The following is a 15375-nucleotide window of genomic DNA, read 5'->3' as shown; positions in this document are numbered from 1 at the left end:
TGAAATTTTAGCATATTATTAATAAATTAAACAGAATCTTACAGTTTCATGTTGACAGATGGTTTCTGTTCTTCTCTTATACTTGTCTATAGGCTCCTGAGTAAGTAACTTGGAAGAAATTTCAAAAAATAATAGTCTCAATAAAGGGTGCTTGCCACTGGGTATTTTTATCTGGTATTTCAGGCAGTAGACACATTGGCTGGTTTTTAAGTTTGAGCTGACGTTGTCACTATAAAGAAATTCTTTTCATTATGTGGAACTGGGTCAGGATTTCCAAGACTCTTTTAATCTAGTAGCTGATGACTTCATGAATGTAGACTCTTAACTGCACCATAATAATCAGAACAAGAACAATTAATTTCCTAGGACTGAATAAAACAGATTTATTGTGGTCAAAGTTCTTATTTTCTAATGGATATAAGTGAAATAACCCTCTCTTTTCTTCTTTAGCTGGAACTAAACATCAATTTCCCAGGCTATATTTGTATAAACTATAATGAAACACTGTCTAGTTTCTTATTCAGGTTGACCCTGTACAAATTCAGAAAATACAGCATATAAAAATTTTAAGTATGAGCTAATGAATCAATAGGAAAACGAGATTAATGAATTTGCAGAGAGTGGAAATGTAGGTAACTAGATAAATAGAATTGCCTTACCTGCAAAATTACTCAGAACTATAGTTAAGTATAAACAAAGTACTCATGAGAGTTACCCTTAGTATTACTCATAACCATGTGGTTATTTAGAAAGTTCATTAAGAATCTATGTTTCATACAAGGACTGTACTTCATTTGTGGATTTGATACATAAATGTCTTCTCAGAAAACTAGCTTAGTATATAGTCTATAGCTAATGAAAACCTATACTTACAGGTCATAACAAATGTTTTTTCCCCATGGGTCAATTAACATTCAAACATATATTGATTTTAAAAATAAATAAAAGGATATCCCTAGATTTATTGTGCCTGCAGGCAGACCCTGGGAGAGATGAATCATATCATTCTGTTTCTAGTCTCGGAGTAGTCACTGTGAGATTCTAAGGACCATAAAAACTATTTCTAGCATATAAATGTGATTGAATTCTGATTTGGTCAACACAACTTTAGAGTATCTCCCTATAGACATTAACTCTCAAGCCCTGGTATTGACAAGTATACTTTTCTAGTTTTGTTAACCATGACACAAAGTTTTTATGTATTAATCATTGTGTCTCGTGGCATCTATGTAAAAGAAAGAGCAAGAAACACAAAACATAAAATGAATGATATTGAAACGGAAAATTACTGAATACAATTATGTGGTCAAATTGTGCTTAAAGGTGGCACTTACCTTCAAGGAGGGAATGATACAGCAAATTGACACAGTGCCCTGTCACCCTAATTGGTAAGCAGGGAAATAATATCCCCCTGTCAAAAGTAAAAGAAAATAATAAAAATTTTAAATACCACTTTGAAACTTGAGACAAATAATAAAAACAGTAACAAAACAAACAAAATCAGGGATTTATTATCCCTGGAAAAATAAAAGAGGTATACTATATCTGTACCATCAGATGGTCCAGTTGGTCTTCTTAATATTTTCTGAAACAGTGATTTAACTCCCTAATACTTCCTTTCCCCATTACTCTACCAGGCTCTTCTCTATTCATGTGAAATCTTCCCTGAACTCCAAAAAGATTGGTGGCTTCTCTTGAAAGCTCTCAAGTATATCTTGTGCATACCTTTGTTAATATGATGAGCATTTTGATGTGAACTCTTGACTTCTCTGTTTCCATCATTAGATTATAAACTTGAGGATTAAATCTTACTGTTATGTGTCCCCAGTGAATGGCGTAAAAGGCTCTCATTAAATATTTAATTGAATTATCTGTTGGTAGATTTGTAAAAATAATTTATTAATTTTTTTCTTCTAAGCTTGTCTTTATTAATACAAAGTATATGATGGCTCACTGTCACATTCTGAGAAGACTTTCTATTCATAGTGTTTTTAAATATTCTTTCCCCCAACTTTCTTTAAACACTGAAAGTGTTTTAAAATAAAGCTATTGACAGGATGGACTCTCTGACAGATAATAAATTATTACTTTTTGTCCACTTGAAAACATAATTGCGTGATAAAACATAACTGTTTACCAAGCAAGGATGGAAATTTCTATATAATCCTGGTTATATTTCTCAGTTGATAAGAACACTAGAATTTTATTTGACTTAATTTGCTTAGGCTTGAATACATTTAATTATGCATCTGTGGCTTAATTTATCAGGAATTTAAAAAACTTGTATTGTCATGCGACAACAGCATAATTGAGAAATGGATGCTAGAATACCCTGGAATATCTTCCCTGGGCAGATTCCAGGATTTGCACTTAAAAATGGCACAGATTGGATTAAAGAACCACAAAAAGAAATGCTTCAGTTGACTGCTGAGAAGTAGTTCTCTTCTAAAACCAGTGCTGCAAAGCAGTGCTACTTAAAGTGTGGCAAAATAATTTTCAGTGCACTTGACAACAGTGAGTCACTTATGAAATTCCCAAAGTAAAGATTTGAGAAACTTAAATGAATACATATGTCCAAGTTCCTGTAAGCTAAATGACGTTTGATGGCCTAGTTAAGTCTTATTTACCTAGTATGTAAAGTATAGAAGCTGAACAGTCGTAGATGGGTATGCTAAGAGCCAGAGACAGTGAGTGTCAGCTTGTTTTTCACTCTTCTGATACATAATACCTCACTGGATGCTCTCTGAACTCTGGTATTTGCTATGCATGTGTCATTTCTTCTGCCTGAACTGACTCCTCCTCCCATTCTGTTTCAGTCATACCTTTTGATGTACCAATACCAATTCACAAACTGTGAGTCATCCTCAAGTTTTAGCTCAAACATTGGTAAGTCAGGTGTCAAACAAGCCTATAGTCCATATTGTACTGCAAGATTTTTGCACATTTTAAGGGATTTATCTTCTCCTCCTGGGGGGGATCTCAGTTTCACTTGCCTTTTATTTCCAGGATGTTTCTTTCAGCCCCAAACTGACCCATATTTGCCTTTTTCTTGATTTACACACACACCTTCATACCGATTATTAGACATCTCTCTCCTTCAAAACATCTTTTCATTTTTTTATGTATTAGCCCTTCTATCTGTTGATATGCAGCCTGACATTTTTGCTTATTCCTGCCACTTGCCGGCAATTAAAAAGATACTGCTCTCTCCTAATTATGTGCAAATCTGGTGACTAATTCCAAACTCACCTATAGACTCTTTTCCAACACTGCTACTGGATTTGCCAAACCATGCACTCTTTTCTCCATGTCTCACCTTTTCACATACCCCATGAGTATTTAAGAGATGATGAGATCAACACAAAATTTGATTCCCCAATGAAACATTATTTCGACTCCCCTCCACACTCTTGCCCCATACTTAAAATTCAGCAGTAACTGTGGTAGGTACAGATGTTTAAAATATTTATATGTTTTCACACTGCGAAATATTTCTACTGTGAAATCTTTTAAAGATTCTCCCTGGGAGACTTAGGTGAATGTTTTTCAAACTTTATGGGTAGGAAAAGGTGTAATTTCTTTTCCAAATAAAACATTCCACAGATTTCCAGGATGCAAAAGCAAAGCAAAGATGTACTGATTGCTGTGAGGGTTAATGGGGCCCACAACCCTACCTTGTTATGTTACTCTTGTCCGTAGCCTTTTCAGCAGCCCCTGAGGCAGGACCTTGAAGGACCCAAGTGCCCCTTGGCATTATTTCTAGGAATTATTATTATTATTATTTCTCATTATTATTATTATTTCTAGGAATCCTGTATGTGCTTGTGTTTTAATGTTCATTATGTTGCATCGTAATTGTTTTGCTTTTGGTGTTCTCACCAAAACCGACATTCTTGTATTTTCATTACCCAGCAAGGAGGAAGTGTTTCATTCATGATGCATCTCCAGCAACATGAATAGTGCCTGTCATACAATAGAAATGAAAACAAAAACAAAAACAACACTAGTTCAATATACACAAATAAGTTTATAAATTACAGGGTGTTTTTAAAAGATTTTATTTATTTATGATTGAGAGGGAGAACAGGGGTTGGGGAGAAGCAGAGGAAGAGGGACAAGCAGACTTTGTGCTGAGTGCAGAGCCTGACATGGGGCTCAGTCTCGGGACTCTGACCAGACTCTGACCAGAGCTGAAACCAAGAGTTGGACGCTTAACCGAGTGAGCCACCCAGGTGCCCCTAAATTACAGGTTTTCATAAAAGCCATTTGTGGAATAAATAAAAACTGAGTATGATTCCTTACAATAAGCCTCCTTGACTAAATACAAATCAGAATGCAGAGCACCAAGTTACTGGTATTTTATTTGCATTTAGTTTTAGTCTTCCCGTTTACAAATTAGCCTCTAGAAAAATACTGTAGCATTAGAAATCTAATAGTGCTTTTAGGTTCTTCTATTATAAGGGCTTTTATATATTACTTCAGTGATTCACTTTATAATACTGAGGCTGAATGAAATCTTGCACAGCTAGGAAATAATTTTCCCTTTTACATGTTCTGTGAACATCTGTCCAGCTTATGTTTTGCTAAAAAAAGAACTTCCATGAATGTTTTATCTGGGTTCCACAGATAGTACTTTGGAAAATGCCAGTGCAAAAACAAGTGTTTAATAAAATAATGGATTCTGGACTGTTGAAATTTAAGTGTCGAAGAAAAATGCTGAAGAGATTGTAACTATTGGTGACATAGGTTGAAATGAGCTATAAACTCTTCGTACATTTAATTTCTTTTTATGAAAATAGGCCCAATATACTAAGAAAAGAATCATAGAACAAAAATAATGAGGCCAATCATCTGTTCCATTTCCCTGCATCATCAGTCCATCTGTAGCTGTCAGTCTGTACGAGGGCGTCTTTACTCTTTTGACAGACTTGACTCTGCTGCTTTTTCAAGGTGAATCGTGATCCATATATAAAAAGGATCACATTTTCACATCACCACGAGTGTAGAAGGCTTCACTTGAATTAAAAATACACTAAGCAGACCATATCTATTTTCAAATCTTTTCTCATCTTTGATGCTGCCAGTTGCAAATTCATGGGATTACAGCAATTCTGATGTGGATAAAACAATAATTAGAACCCATCCATGACAAAACTAAAGAGTTACCAAAGCTTGTGATTGGCCTCCTGACCTCCCTGTTCTGGACCCTTTCACCCTGTTCTTCAGAGATGCTGTCATTGACTTTCTTGCCCCCCCCCCCATTTTATACTTTGATAATTTAGAAAAGGAAATGATCTGGACATTGTGCAATAACAACCATTAGGGCTGAAAATCTCCCTCAAGAAAAATGACCTCCTCATTCCAGTCTTCCAAGTTGCTTCTCCTCACCTGTAAAAGCATAATGTGCATTCGAAATACTGAAGCTTTTAATTCTTTTTGGTTAAATGTATTGAAGGTATTTGTGTGTGTTTTGCTCAATTGAATGATTTATATCTATATCCACATTTATTCTCCCTTTTTCTATTACATGTTACCTTTTTATTCATCAAGGAATTATTTGGCTTAAGGTGTAAGGTAGAGATTTAATTAGATTTATCTCCTTCCTTTCATGACCAAATTAGCTCATCACCTCAAAATCATTCTTAATTGTTACCCTCTCTTTCCCTCTGCCCCGGGCCCCTACTTGTGCTCTCATTCTTTCTAAAGTAAAAAAGTAAATCTTTAAAAAGAAAAAAGAAGGGGTGCCTGGGTGGCTCAGTCAGTTGAGTATCAGACTCTTGGTTTCAGCTTAGGTCGTGACCTCAGGGTCCTGGGATGCAGCAGAGAATCTGCTTCCAACCACCCCTGCTCCTCCATTCCTACCCCAGCCTGTGCACTCTCTCTCTAAAATAAACCTTTAAAAAAACCCAACAGCATTGTTAATTGTTGATTTTCTTAGCTACCTGTTCCTATATTCAAAATGAAATTGGCTTCATTTTAAGTGTGATGTTACTAAATATTCATCTGAAAATTTAGGAAAAATCCATATATCTCTCAAATATCTCCCCACTGCTTCTCCAAGTATCTAGGAGGCAGTGGGGAGAATTAATTACTGCAGTAACTCCCTGCATGTAAGCCACATTATGTAGGGGTATCTGGGTTAACGCCAAGTGTGCTTGGTCAGTTTGGTTTAAATAGCATTCTGAATGATAATACCAATTTGTAGAACTAGTTTAACTTTTTACCTTTGTCATTTAAGTAGTTTTGAATATTTTGTAGTAATAAACAATGATATGTGTCATTTCAAATATATCTCTAGGGTAGAAGTAGAGTAGAAATGGAATTGCCAGATCATAGATATATTATATTAAATATTTATAGATTATTGCCAACTTGCACTCTGTAGAGGTTATGCTAATTTAATCTTTCACTGACATCTGAGAATAATTGGCAGGTATATCAACATATTTTTAATTATGATAGGTACAGTGATTTCTCTTTCCATTTCTCTCATTTTGAATATTGTTTAGTATTTTTTCAGTATTTTTCAGAGTCATTTGAAATTTCTTTGTCTCTTTTTTAATAAATAGTATTTATGTCTTATTCATATTTCTGTTTATTTATCTTTTTAATGTAGATTTATCTTAATTCTTTATATATTTAGGGAATTATTCCCTTGTGATATTAATTACAAGCTGTTTCCATCATTTTGTGTTTATCTTTTGTTTATGGATTTTTTTTGGAATGTATAATATTTGATTATGGTAAAATTTATGAATATTTTATATTTCATGGTTCCATGTCATATTCTTCATTCTGAGCTTAAATTTTAAAAGTTCTCATCTTTATTTTAGCATTTTAATAAAACTTTTATAAATTTCTTTGATCCTCTTGGAATTTATTTTTGATTAAAGAATATGGTATGTATCCAATTATTTCTAGATGTCTATCTCAATGAACACTATGAATTGAATAATCTATTTTTACCATCGAAATTTGATGTGATCTTTATTATGTATTCATTTCCAATATATATTTGAGATTATTCCCAGTTTTCTCTTCTGCCTCATTCCTCTGTATACCCTGCTTAAATATATATAGAATTACATATTGTATTTATACATAGGGAGGACATCTTTTTTTCTTGCTGTTATCTTATTAACTTTGGATATCATCTCTCTCTTTTTTTTTAAAGATTTATTTATTTATTTTAGAGAGAGAGAGTGCACGTGCACAGGAGCAGGGGGAGGGGCAGAGGGAGAGAGAGAATCTTAAGTAGACTCCATGCTAAGTGCAAAGCTGGACATGGGGCTCAGTCTCACGACCTTGAGATCACAAGCTGAGCCCAAACCAAGAGTCAGACACTTAACTAACTGTACCACCCAGGTGCCCCTAGATATTTTCTCTTGGTTGTTTACTTTTTAGTAGTGTCAGCTTTTCTTTTTACCTCTGCTTTCCCTCTCCCCTTCCCAACCTGTGTCAGTTCTAGTGAACAATCAAATGTTATGCTGAGGTATTCCTTTCTAGATTCAACATCTTGATCTCTATATCACCTAAAGTAGAGTGTTTATTAATTCAAGATTTAATCATTTCTCCCTTTTTATATAACACCATTTGCATGACATAGTTGAGTTTGCTTTCTAATTGAAACTTTTATTTATTTATTTATTTTTTGACTTTTAAAATATTTTTTATTTTTTGAACAGCTTTGTTGAGATAGGATTTATTTTTATTTAAAAAATTTTTAGAAACACTACTTTTATAAACAGTATTTGGTTTTTTTTCTTGTAGAAATGAATTGCTCTCATTTTTACAGAAAGAAGAAACATTACCACTTATATATTCTAGCTTCTTCATTTTTTCTATTTTTTTAGGTTTTATTTATTTGAGAGAGAGGGAGAGTGAAAGAGAGAGCACAAGCAGGGAGAGCGGCAGGCAGAGGGAGAAGCAGGCTCCCCGTTGGGCTGGGAGCCTGACATGGGACTCCATCCCAGGACCCTAGGATCATGACCTGAGCTGAAGGCAGACACTTAACTGACTGAGCCACTCAGGCACCGTAGCTCTTTCATTTTTATCTACTGAATAAAACCTATATAATTCTTCTTGGAGGCATTCATCTTGAACTCCCAGTGACTTCCTGTTTTAATGTGAACCCATTGCATTTAAGACCAATTGCCCATTTTTGCAATGGAATTTCTGGGAAATTTAAATTTTCCTCTTTATTAGTACTCCTGTTTTTTCAGTAATATCCTCACTGGGACACCTGGGTGACTCAGTCAGTTAAGCATCTGTCTGCCTTCAGTTCAGGTCCTGATCCCAGGGTCTTGGGATTGAGTCCCACATTGGGCTCCTTGCTCAACAGGAGCCTGCTTCTCCCTCTGTCTGCCATTCCCCCTGCTTGTGCGTGTTCTCTTTCTCTCTGACAAATAAATATCCTTACTAGTCTTCTCTAATGGGTTGTGTTTGAAACCAACTTAAGCCAATTTCTCTTGGTAATTCTCTTACAGTATTGCTATCAGATTATATTGAAAATAAAAACATTTTTTAAGAAGTACTTATTAATAAGGTGGCACTGAACAATTGGTATTGTTTTTCTGTGAGTTTGATATAAATCTCTGTTCTTTCTTTTTAAGATTTTATATATTAGCACACATGCATGAGTGGGGGGAGAGGCAGTGGGGAGCCTGATGCAGGGCTCAATCCTAGGACACTGAGATCATTACCTGACCTGAGTCAAAGTCAGTTGCTGAATTGGCTGAGCTACCCAGGCACCCCTAAGTCTCTGCTCTTTTAAGTTCAGTGACCACTAACTTGAATTTAAGGGAGATTGGATAACAGTCCAGAGGCAAAATGCTCTAATCCTTAAAATTGGCATGAGTCAACCAGAAGAACCTTCAAAGTGAGATTTGCTCAGGAATCAAGTTTGGGGCACCATTCTTAATGGTAGAAGCTACAGGTCTCACTGTCTTTGATGTACTTACCCAATCAATACACATATCTTGAGTATACTACTTTTATCAACAAGAGCCCATTTTTTAATATAGACATTATTTTTGGGACCAGTTTTAGGTTCACAGAAAATTCAAAGTACAAAGAGGTTCCATATATCCCTGCCTCCACAAATGCATGGCCTCTCCCAGTATAACAGCCAGAGCGGTACATTTGTTACAGTTGAATCTACATCGACACACCATTATCACCTAAAGATAATAGTGCACATTAGGATTCGCTCTTGGTGTTGTCTTTCCTATAGATTTTGATAAATGTAAAATGACATGTGTCTGCCATTATAGTATCATACAGAATAATTTCACTCCCCTAATAATAATTTCACTCCTAATCCCCTTATCATTTCGCTCTTCTGTGCTCTGCCTCGTAATCCTTCCCTGTTTTCTTATCCCTGACAACTACTGATCTTTTTGCTGTCTCCAGAGTTTTGCCTTTTCCTGACGGTTATATAGTTGGAATCATATAGTATGTAGCTTTTCCAAAATGGTTTCTTTCACTTAGTAATATGCATTTAAGCTTCCTCCATTTCTTCTCTTGATAGCTCATTTCTTTCTAGTGCAGAATAATATTCCATTGTCTGGATATACCACAGTTTATTCACCTACTGAAGGATGTCTTGATTGCTTCCAAGTTTTGGCAATTATAAATAAAATGGCTACAAACATCTTTGTTCAGGTTTTTGTGTGGACATAAATTTTCAACTGTGGGCAAATACCAAAGAGTGCCATTGGTGTATTGTAAGGTAAGAGAAGGTTTGGTTTGTAAGAAACCTCAAACTGTCTTCTGAAGTGGCTGTTCCATTATGCATTCCTGCCAGTAATGAATGAGAGTCCCTGTTGCTCCACATCCACACTAACATTTAGCATTCTAATTGTTTTGGATTTCAGCCATTCTAACAGGTATTTTATTGATTTAATTGGCAATTCTCTAAAGGCATGTGATATAAAGCATCTTTTCATATGTTTGTATGCCATCTGTATATCTTTGATGAGATGTCTGAGGCCCCTTTTCATTTATTAATTAGGTTGCTTTGTTTTCTTATATTTAAGTTTTACAATTTCTTTGTGTATTTTGGACAACAGTTTATGAGAATAGTCTTTTGTGAATATTTCCCCCTGGTCTGTGGTTTGTATTCTTAGTCTCTTGTGTCTTTTGTACAGCAGACATTTTTAGTTTTAAGGAAGTCTAGGTTATGAATTACTTCCTTCATGAATTGTGCCATTAGTGTTATATCTCAAAAGACATCACCATACTCTGTTATCTAAGTTTTCTCCTATGTCATCTTCTAGATGTTTTATAATCTTACGTCTATGATTCATTTAGAATTTTATGGAGAATGTAAGGTATGTGTCTTGTTTTTTTTTTTTTTCCCATGTGGATGTCCAGTTGTTATGGATCATTTATTGAAAAAACTATCTTTATCCTTGCTCCATTGTATTATCCTTTTCTCCTTTGTCAAAGATGATTGACTGTATTTATTTGGATTCATACCTGGGTTCTCTTCTGTTTCATTGATATGTTAATATTAAAAATAAAACTGCCAGTTATTATTACCAGCAAAAGAGTTTATTTGGATATAGCAGAGCATTGCAATCTGGAACAAGCAAGTTGCTTCAAAACCATAGGCAAGTCCAGAGAAGAAAGGGGAGGAATACTCTTTTATAGAGGAAAGGAGGAGTTGGGAGGGACTATTGTAAACTAAAAATCCATTGGTGTAACTGGGAGTTTAAAGTATAGTGACTTATTGGCTGAGCTTTGACTATGTTTTATTGGCTGAGAGAAGGAAAAGTTCTTCCTTCTCTCTCCTTCAGGGATAGTCAAGTAGTACTGACTTGCAAAGTTGCTCTCTTCCTGTTAGGTCTGCAGTTAACAACTAGTGCTGGGCATAAGACTCCATTCTAAATGAAGTTTCCTTTTATTAATTTTCACAGATATATTTATCTTTTCTTCCACCAAAGCCAGAGTGTCTTGATTACTGTGGCTTTATAGTAAGTTTTGAAGTTACATACTATCAGTAGTCTGACCTACCCTCTTTCAATTTTGTGTTGCTATTCTGGGTCTTTGGCTTCCTAATAGTTTAGAATAAGTTTGTTAGTATCCATAAAATAACTTCCTAGCATTTTAATTGGAATTGCATTGAATCTATAGATTAATTAGGGAACCACTGACATCTTGACAATATTAAATTTACTATCCATGAACATGGAATATCTCTTCATTTATTTTGTTCTTTGATTTCTTTCATCACAGTTTTGTAGTTTTCCTTATATAGTTCTTGTACATATTTTGTTAGATTTTTACTTAAGTATTTTATTTTCGGAGGTGTTAATGGAAGTGGCTTTATGTTTTTAATTTCAAATTCCATTTGTTCATTGCTGGTGTATAAAAATTGATTGACTTTCTATATTAACCTTGTATCCTGTATCCTTGATATAATCACAAGGTTCTAGGAATTTTTTTTTATTCTTTCAGAATTTCTATATAGACAATCATGTCATTTGCAAATAAAGTCTTACTTCTTACTTCCCCAGGTGTATGCCTTTTATGTCCTTTTTTGATCTTATTGCATTAGCTAGAATTTCCAATATAGTATTGAAAATAAGTGGTGAAAATAAGCTAAGGGACACCCTAGCTTAATACCTGATCTTGTAAAAAAGTTTCAACTCTCTCACTGTTAAGTTCAATGTTAACTTTAGGGTGTTTTTTTTTTTTTTAAGATATTCTTTATTAAGTTGTAGAAATAGTCCTCCATTACTAATGTATTGAGAGTTACTATCATGGATGAGCACTGGATTTCATTAAATGCTTTTTCTGCATCTAGTGATATGATCATGTGAATTTTCTTCTTTAGCCTGTTAGTAATTTTGGATTTCATTAACAGATTATTGAATGTTAAGTCAGCTTTGCATAGTGGGGATAAATACCACCTGGTTATGGTGTATAATTCTTTTTATACATTGTTCAATTTTTTTTGCTAATATTTTGTTGAGGACTTTGTATCTGTGTTTACTGAGGATACTGGTCTGTACTTGTAATGTCTTTGTCTGATTTTGGTATTAGCTTAATACTGGCCTTGTAGAATGAGTTAGGAAGTATTCCCTTTGCTTTTATCTTCTGTAAGGGATTGTAGAGATTTGGTGTGATTTCCTCTTTAAATGTTTGGTAGAAGTAGCCAGTGAACCCATTTCAGCTTAGTGTATTTGAAAGTTATTAATTGATGATTAAATTTCTTTGACATAGGCCTGTGCAGATTTTCTCCTTCTTCTTATGTAAGCTTTGGGAGATTGTATATTTCAAAGAATTGATCCATTTCATCTAGGTAATCAAATTTGTAGTCATAGAGTTGTTCATAGTATTCCCTATTGTCCTAATGCTCTTGAGATCTGTAGTGATGTCCCCTCTTTCATATATGATATTAATAATTTATTCTCAGTTTTCTTAGCCTGGTAAAGGCTTATCAATTTTATGATCTTTTCAAAACACTAGTTTTTGTTACTTTGCTTTTTCCTATTTCTTGTTTTCAATATCATTGAATTCTGGTTTCAGTTTTATTATTTCTTTTGCTTTTTTTGATTTTAATTTGTTCTTTCTCATTTTCTAAGGTGGAGACTTAGGTTATTATTTTTAGATCTTTATTCATTTTTAATATATGCATTCAAAACTATAAATTTACATCTAAACATTGCTTTTGCTGCATCCCATACATTTTGATAAGTTGTGTTCTCATTTTTAGTTTAAAATATTTAAAACATTTAATCTTGAGATTTCTTCTTTGATTCATGTGTTATTTAAAATTGTGCTTTTTAAGCTTCATTTATTTAAGGATTCCCCAGCTCTCTTTCTATTATTGACTTCTAGTTTAATTCTTGGGTATATGAATCCATTTTTTACATTCTTTACAAAAATGAAAACAAGTAAAATAACACCAGAAAATTTATTTCTGGAATTTAGTATGATAATCAGGAAATCCTCTGGTATCAATTGAGATATGGAGAGCTGCAGCATGGGAGATAATCAGCTCTGGTTGAGGCATTTCTCATTAAATGTCGTATGACCAATTCAGGGTTTGTCAAAACTTGCACTGGATGGCAGTAACAGACAAGGAAGATTTTATTGAAAATTAAGTCGTAATCTGCAGTAGAAATCAATACTATTGCTATAGGAGAGAGAAATTGGGCTTAACTCTACTGAAACAAAATGTGTGAGGGTTTTTAAGGCCTGGGCTGATCTAAAGGAAAATGCTGAAGGACTAAGAGGGGAGGTTGGTCAATGTGATTAAGCCATCCATGTTTGCTTTATAGGTCTATTGAAGATAAGGTTCCTACCCTTCCACAAAAACTGGGATATTGGGTACTAATTCTGCTTGATGACTGCATTTCAAATGCCTGGCTGGTTTTGACATTGATGGGTTTTAAAACTGGCAAGAGACTGGGCAAAGATTTACATCTCAGGGGGCAGAGAAAGAATTTATAATTGCAAGTTTTTAATAAAAATAAATGTTCTAAGAAAATGGAGGTCAGAGGCCATAGTCAGGAAGAAACCTATCTAAAGTTTAGTCAAGTTAAGGGAATGTTAAGGACATCTTAGGTAGAAACTTCTGATAGATAAAAAATATATCCCTAAATTGTATACTTTTTATAGCTTATAATGTTTATATCCCAATGTTTATGCAGATGTATTTTAAAGTAAGTTACCAATATTAAGTTAGTACTTGACAGATACATTTCCTGAGTCTTTCCTTGTCTGAAAATGCCTATTTTTTTGCTTCACATTTGATTGGTAGTTTGGTTTTTAGAGAATTTTAAATTCAAGCTAATTTTCTTAAAAATATGAAGCATTTCCTTTATTTGCTTCTGTCATCCATAATTGCTAATAAAAATCTGATGATAATCTGGTTCCTCTTGTTTTACAGGGCAGGATTTTCATTTATTTGTTTTCATTTGCTTTTTGTTTGCTGTTCAAGATTCATGTTGATGTGGCTGTCTCTTTTAATTATATATATTCTGCTCAATACTCAAAGGGCACTTTCAGCCTGAAAAGTCATATTTCTTGAACATTTTTATCGGTTACCTTTGCTCCATTAAAGCAATTATCTTTTTGTGGATATTAGATCTCTCTATTTTACATATTCATAAGTTTTTTTCCCTCACATTTTCTTTCTGTGTCTTTTTAAAACAAAGTATTGGTAATGTCTATGAATTTTTCATCCAAATTAATTAGCCAGCAGTATACTGTTTGTATTTCTTTGTTGCAATATAAACATAAATCATTATGTCAGCTAATTAAGTCATCTAATTATATCAGCTAACTTTAATATTCACTAGTTTGCTGAATTATTCTTTTACCTCCTGCAGTCAGATTTCCTGTTCTTCTAGTCTGGTTTTTTTTACAAGGTATTTTTTTCTTATCTTTTTCTGTTGACCTTATTGTTCCATTTATATTTAATAATGAGGAACTGATTTGGATATTCATGTTTGTACATTTGTTTTTTCTGAACAGTTTCTCCTGTGTGGAAGCTACCTGGATAGGTGAATGTGGTGCAGCACCTTGATGCAAGGAATGCATGTTGTTATGGTCCAAATTGTCTCCCCTCCCCACCTTGTTGACGTCCTAACGCCCAGTACCTCAGAAAGTGACTATATTCGGAGATGGATTATTTAAAAAGTTAATTAAGTTACAATAAAATCATTAGTCTGACCCCAGTCTAATCTGAGTGGTGCCCTTAAAAGAAGAAGAAATTTGGACACTGACATGTGGGAAGACCATATGACGACAGAGGGATAAGATGTGTCTACAAATCAGAGAGAGAGGCCTCAGAAGAAATTACCATGCTGACACCTTGATCTCTGACTTTATCCTCCAAAACTGTGAGAAAACAAATTTCTGTTGTTTAAATTGCCTGGTCTGTGGTACTTTGTTATGGCAGCTCTAGGAAACTAACACATAAGCCTTTCAGGTTTACGGACAGGCAGCAACTTCTGTTTATGTATCTTACCAAATCCAGGTTCACAGGATGTTAAGCGTACTCTTCTGTTTGCTCTGAAAATCATTCCACTGAGGAGAAATGATACAAGTAACATTTACTAATATAAAAATGCAGTACGACTAGAAACACATGACAAAAAAAATCTACCTGGTTGGAAATAAGAATCACTTTTTAAAATAATTCTTAAAAAAAATTCTTGAGTCAAAGGAAAAATACAAGCCAAAATTACAGAATTTCTAAAATAAAATATTTACAGAAACTCTTTATATTAATATCTTAATGAAAGAGCTAAAAGAAAAAAAAAAGCACTGAATATGCAACTCAAAAAGTTAGGGAAAAAAAGGAAACGATTAATAAGAAACCAAAAGAAAATGAAATGAAGGAAATAGTAAAAAAAAAAA

This window comes from Callorhinus ursinus, unplaced genomic scaffold (genome assembly GCF_003265705.2).
Source record: "Callorhinus ursinus isolate GAN/ISIS: 27379988/994484 unplaced genomic scaffold, GSC_fseal_2.0 scaffold6, whole genome shotgun sequence".
NCBI classification, from domain to species: Eukaryota; Metazoa; Chordata; class Mammalia; order Carnivora; family Otariidae; genus Callorhinus; species Callorhinus ursinus.
Note: the sequence above shows the minus strand (reverse complement) of the source record.